This window comes from Bison bison, unplaced genomic scaffold (genome assembly GCF_000754665.1).
Source record: "Bison bison bison isolate TAMUID 2011002044 unplaced genomic scaffold, Bison_UMD1.0 scf7180017864388, whole genome shotgun sequence".
Taxonomy (NCBI): Eukaryota; Metazoa; Chordata; class Mammalia; order Artiodactyla; family Bovidae; genus Bison; species Bison bison.
Genome location: NW_011494960.1, coordinates 1,431,215 through 1,437,470, shown reverse-complemented (window position 1 = coordinate 1,437,470; position 6,256 = coordinate 1,431,215).

Sequence of the window (6,256 nt, the reverse complement as noted above, 5' to 3'; positions counted from 1 at the left end):
ACATGAGTCTGGGTGAACTCCGGGAGTTGGTTATGGACAGGGAGGCCTGGCGTGCTGTGATTCATGGGGTCGCAAAGAGTCGGACATGACTGAGTGACTGAACTGAACTGAATTGAGTCCATAGTCTAGCATTTTAGAAACTATGATTAAGTGTAAACAAGCACAAATATTTCATTTATTTAGAAAACTTGTACTTGCAAGACACTGAACCAAGTTCTATAAGAGTGGTAAGATAAGGTTCTGTCCCCCAGAGATGATAGTCTAGGAAAGAAATATGGCCCATATATATGGAAGAGATTTTGTTTTAAATTACTCAATAATTAAAGTCCAAAAGAATAATTTGAATAATTCAAAAATAAGAACATTCAGGGAAGGTAGACACAGCGTTTACTGGGGGTAAGGGCAAGTTTTATTAGAGGAGCTTGCACGTAGGAAGAATTGCCTACGTGCAATTTAGTCACTAAGTCGTGTGACTCTTTTGTGACCCCATGGACTGCAACCTGCCAGACATCACTGTCCATGGGATTTCCCATGCAAGTATACTAGGGTGGGTTGCCATTTGTTTCTCCAGGGGATCGTTCCAACTCAGGGATCTAACCCACATCGCCTGCATTTGGCAAGAGGATCCTTTACTGCTGAGCCATCAGGGAAGCCCATCTTGAAGAACAGGTTTCAATAATAATTAAAAGGAATCTTAATAAGTCACTGCTTATTAAGTGTGATTCAAAGATGATTTTTTTTTCAGCATCTTTTCTTAAGGAGGTACTTTAATTTTGAGGCTTGAAGCTGGAACAGAATCTATTAATTCATTATTTCATGCATTTACTCATTCAATAAATAATCATTGAGCATTATTGTGTATGGTGCATTGTTCTATTTTCTCATGATGGGCCCACTGAAGATAAGATCTCTGCTAGCTGATTTTGTGCTTTATTTGAAGAATAAAATAACCAAGCAAAGAAAGACAATAAGATGGCAAATGCATATTCATTTTCAATTTGAAATGATACAAAAATTAAAGTGATGATACAGTTTACAGTAATAAATAGTCAGAGAAGAGAGACTAGTGCTTGAGTGCTAAGTTGCTTCAGTCATGTCCGACTCTTTGTGACCCCATGGACTGTAGCACACCAGGCTCCTCTGTCCATAGAAGAATACTGGAGTGGGTTGCCATGCCCTTCTCCAGGGGATCTTCCTGACCCAGGGATTGAACCTGTGTCTCCTGTAACTCCTGCATTGCAGGCAGATTCTTTACCGTTGAGCCACCAGAGAGACTAGAGTGTTAGGTAAAACCTCTTTGAAGCAGTTGGAGACAGAGACTTGAAACTCTGAGGAAACAGTTTCCCCAATCCAGATGCATGACGGTACACAGACTTAAGCTAGGAAGAAACATTTGAAAGACAGGAAGGTTAGTGTGGCAAGTGTGGAACAAGATGGATGGAGAACAATAGGAGATGGTCTCAGTGATGGAAAGTAGCCCTGCCAGGTAGGACCTTGTCAGATACAAAAAGGATTTAAATTTTATACAAGTGATGGAAAGCCCTTGGGGGATCTTTAAGAAGAAAGGAATGATATGGTGAGGTTTATAATTTTAAGAAATTATCCATATTTTCTGCATGAAAATTGCATTGTATGATAACAAGAAATAAATCTGAGATGAGTAATTGGAATCATTTAAGAAAGAGGTGATGGAGTCTTACACAACTGTGGTCAGGATAGTGGAGCTGGAAAGCATGTTTTCAGGGGTAGACCAGACTTCGTGGCATGTTGAGAAGGTTAGATGGGAAGAGATGCAAGAGTTTAGAATGCTGCCTTCCCACCTCAGTCCTCTAGGAAGACTGAAAAACAAATCCATTTGCAATCGATAAAATTAGGGTTCAAAAGTCATTCACACTTTTATCCAACAGTAGTAAAAGCTTATTATTGAGAAAATTTTAATATTGATCATCCCTGGTCTGGATTGCAAAATGTGGTATTGATGTAAAATAGTCATAACAACTAACCTCCCTAAATTTCTTCCATTAAGTTCTGACTAATAATAGCATGATCGACGTTCTATCCCAATTAGTATTGAACATATCTGAAATGATCAACTGTAAATTAAGTTTTAGACCATGATGCAGACATTAATCTGAACCAAGCCATAGCAGGATGGAAAAGGGACCTTCTCTATGCTTCTCAAGTGACTTTTTAAATTTTGCAAAAAAATGAACTAAATGTATTAATATCATAATTGGAACTTTTTCTTGAGCACACATTTGAAGCTATCTCATGCTCTGATTTCTAACTTAATTTTTAGAGGAAAAAATGTAGAATTTTGACTTTTCTGTGGTACCATCTTAATAATATACCTTTTATTTCCTTCCCTACCCCCTCCATATCTCACTTTCCATTTTCTAACTGGTAATTGCTTCATCTTCTTTGTAAACTCCTCACATTCATTTCTTATCTTAAGATTAGCTTCTAGGAGACTACAGTTGAAAACTAAATGTTATCAAATAATTTCTACTTTTATAACTGTGACAAAAACAAATGAACATTAGTAGAAGATATGGTAAAGGATATTTGTTTGTTACTGTTATTCCCTTTCCCATTTTTTTCTGTTTCATTCTATAACGCCAATATCACATGCATATATATTATATTTGCCTCTAAGTTCTAAATTCAGAAAAAATAAGAGCTACTCCTATATTCTCAGCATTTTATTCCTAGCACTTATCACATTGCCTGAATCATACCTAGTTCATGTGAGACCATTATGTTGGTTGCAAAGTGGAATAAACTGATAAATTATAGTTCTTGCCTCCAAAGACCTCAAACTCTAGTAGAATAAATAGCATAGTTACTTAGTGTTAGTCACTCAGTCGTCTCTTTGCAACCCCATGGGCTGTAGCCTGCCAAGCTCCTCTATCCATGGAATTCTCCCGGCAAGAATACTGGAGTAGATAGCCATTCCCTTCTCTAGAGGATCTTCCAACCTAGGGATAGAACCTGAGTCTCCCAATTGCAGGCAGATTCTTTACTGTCGGAGACATCAGGGAAGCATAAATAGCATACTCCTCTTTAACACGAAGTAGCAGTTGTTAGGTGCCTTAGGGCATGGAGTGGTGGAGAAATGCTTCCCCATTGTTATTATAACTGCTTTTTAGTTGTTGTTCAGTGGCTAATTTGTGTCTGACCCTTTGTGACCCGAAGAACTGCAGCATGCCAGGCTTCCCTGTCCTCCACTCTCTCTCAGAGTTTGCTCAAAGTCATGTCCACTGAGTTAGTGATGGTATCTAACCATCTCATCCTCTGCTGCCCCTTTCTCAATCATTCCCAGCATCAGGATATTTTCCAGTCACTCAGTTCTTCACATCAGGTGGCCAAAGTATTGGAGTTTCAGCTTCAGCATCAGTCTTTCCAATAAATATTCAGGGTTGACTTCCTTTAGGATTGACTGCTTTGATCTCTTTGCTGTCCAAGGGACTCTCAAGAGTCTTCTCCAACACCACAGTTCAAAGGTATCGATTCTTTGGTGCTCAGCCTTTTTTATTATCCATCTCTCACATCTGTACATGACTACTGAAAAAACCATTGCTTTGACTATACAAACCTCTATCGACAAAGTAATATCTCTGCTTTTTAATATGCTGTCTAGGTTTGTCATTGCCTTTCTTCCAAGGAACAATTGTCATTTAAATTCATGGCTGCAGTCCCCTTCCACAGTGATTTTGGAGCCTAAGAAACTAAAATCTGTCACTGTTTCCATTGTTTGCCATCTACTTGCCATGAGGTGATGGCACTGCGGTAGTTTGAGCATTCTTTGGCATTGCCTTTCTTTGGGATTGGAATGAAAACTGACCTTTTCCAGTCCTGTGGCCACTGCTGAGTTTTCCAAATTTGCTGGCATATTGAGTGCAGTACTTTCACAGCATCAGCTTTCAGGATTTGAAATAGCTCAACTGCAATTCTATCACTTCCACTAGCTTTGTTCGTAGTGATCCTTTCTAAGGCCTACTTTTCACATTCCAGGATGTCTGGCTCTAGGTGAGTGATCACACCATCGTGATTATCTGGGTAGTGAAGATCTTTTTTGTACAGTTCTTCTGTGTATTCTTATTATTATCTTCTTCTTATCTTCTTCTTCTTATTATTACCTCTTCTTATTATCTTCTGCTTCTGTTAGGTCCATACCATCTCTGTCTTTTATCGAGCCCATCTTTGCATGAAATGTTCCCTTGGTTTTTCTAATTTTCTTGAAAAGATTTCTAGTCTTTCCCATTCTGTTGTTTTCCGCTATTTCTTTGCATTGATCACTGAGGAAGGCTTTCTTACGTCTTCTTGCTATTTTTTGGAACTCTGTATTCAGATGCTTTTATCTTTCCATTTTTCCTTTGCTTTTCACTTCTCTTCTTTTCCCAGCTATTTGTAAGGCCTCCTCAGACAGCCATTTTGCTTTTTTTTCATTTCTTTTCCATGGGGATGGTCTTGATCTCTGTCTCCTGTACAATGTCACGAACCTCATTCCATAGTTCATCAGGCACTCTATCTATCAGATCTAGGCCCTTAAATCTATTTCTCACTTCCACTGTATAATCATAAGGGATTTGATTTAGGTCATACCTGAATGGTCTAGTGGTTTTCCCTACTTCCTTCAATTTCAGTCTGAATTTGGCAATAAGGAGTTCTGAGCCACAGTCAGCTCCTGGTCTTGTTTTTGTTGACTGTATAGAGCGTTTCCATCTTTGGTTGCAAAGAATATAATCAATCTGATTTCGGCGTTGACCATCTGGTGATGTCCATGTGTAGAGTCTTCTCTTGTGTTGTTGGAAGAGGGTGTTTGCTATGACCAGTGCATTTTCTTGGCAAAACTCTATTAGTCTTTGCCCTGCTTCATTCTGTATTCCAAGGCCAAATTTGCCTGTTACTCCAGGAGTTTCTTGACTTCCTACTTTTGCATTCCAGTCCCCTATGATGAAAAGGACATCTTTTTTGGGTGTTAGTTCTAAAAGTTCTTGTAGGTCTTCATAGATCCGTTCAACTTCAGCTTCTTCAGCATTACTGGTTGGGGCATAGACTTGGATTGCTGTGATACTGAATGGTTTGCCTTGGAAACGAACAGAGATCATTCTGTCGTTTTTGAGATTGCATCCAAGTACTGCATTTTGGACTCTTGTGTTGACCATGATGGCTACTCCATTTCTTCTAAGGGTTTCCTACCCGCAGTAGTAGATATAATGGTCATCTGAGTTAAATTCACCCATGACAGTCTATTTTAGTTTGCTGATTCCTAGAATGTGGATGTTCACTCCTGCCATCTCCTGTTTGACCACTTCCAATTTGCCTTGATTCATGGACCTAACATTCCAGGTTCCTATGCAATACTGCTCTTTACAACATTGGACCGTGCTTCTATCACCAGTCACATCCACAACTGGGTACTGTTTTTGCTTTGGCTCCCTCCCTTCATTCTTTCTGGAGTTATTTCTCCACTGATTTCCAGTAGTATATCGGGCCCCTACTGACCTGGAGAGTTCCTCTTTCAGTATCGTATCATTTTCCCTTTTCATACTGTACATGGGGTTCTCAAGGCAAGAATACTGAAGTGGTTTGCCATTCCCTTCTCCAGTGGACCAATTGCACTCATCTCACATGCAAATAAAGTAATGCTCAAAATTCTTCAAGCCAGGCTTCAGCAATACGTGAACCGTGAAATTCCTAATGTTCAAGCTGGTTTTAGAAAAGGCAGAGGAACCAGAGATCAAATTGCCAACATCCACTGTATCATCAAAAAAGCAAGAGCATTCCAGAAAAACATCTATTTCTGCTTTATTGACTATGCCAAAGCCTTTGACTGTGTGGATCACAATAAACTGTGGAAAATTCTTCAAGAGATGGGAATACCAGACCACCTGACCTGCCTCTTGAGAAACCTGTATGCAGGTCAGGAAGCAACAGTTAGAACTGGACATGGAACAACAGACTGGTTCCAAATAGGAAAAGGAGTACATCAAGGCTGTATATTGTCACCCTGCTTATGTAACTTCTATGCAGAGTACATCATGAGAAACGCTGGGCTGGAAGAAACACAAGCTGGAATCAAGATTGCCGGGAGAAATATCAATAACCTCAGATATGCAGATGACACCACTCTTATGGCAGAAAGTGAAGAGGAACTCAAAAGCCTCTTGATGAAAGTGAAAGTGGAGAGTGAAAAAGTTGGCTTAAAGCTCAACATTCAGAAAATGAAGATCATGGCATCTGGTCCCATCAC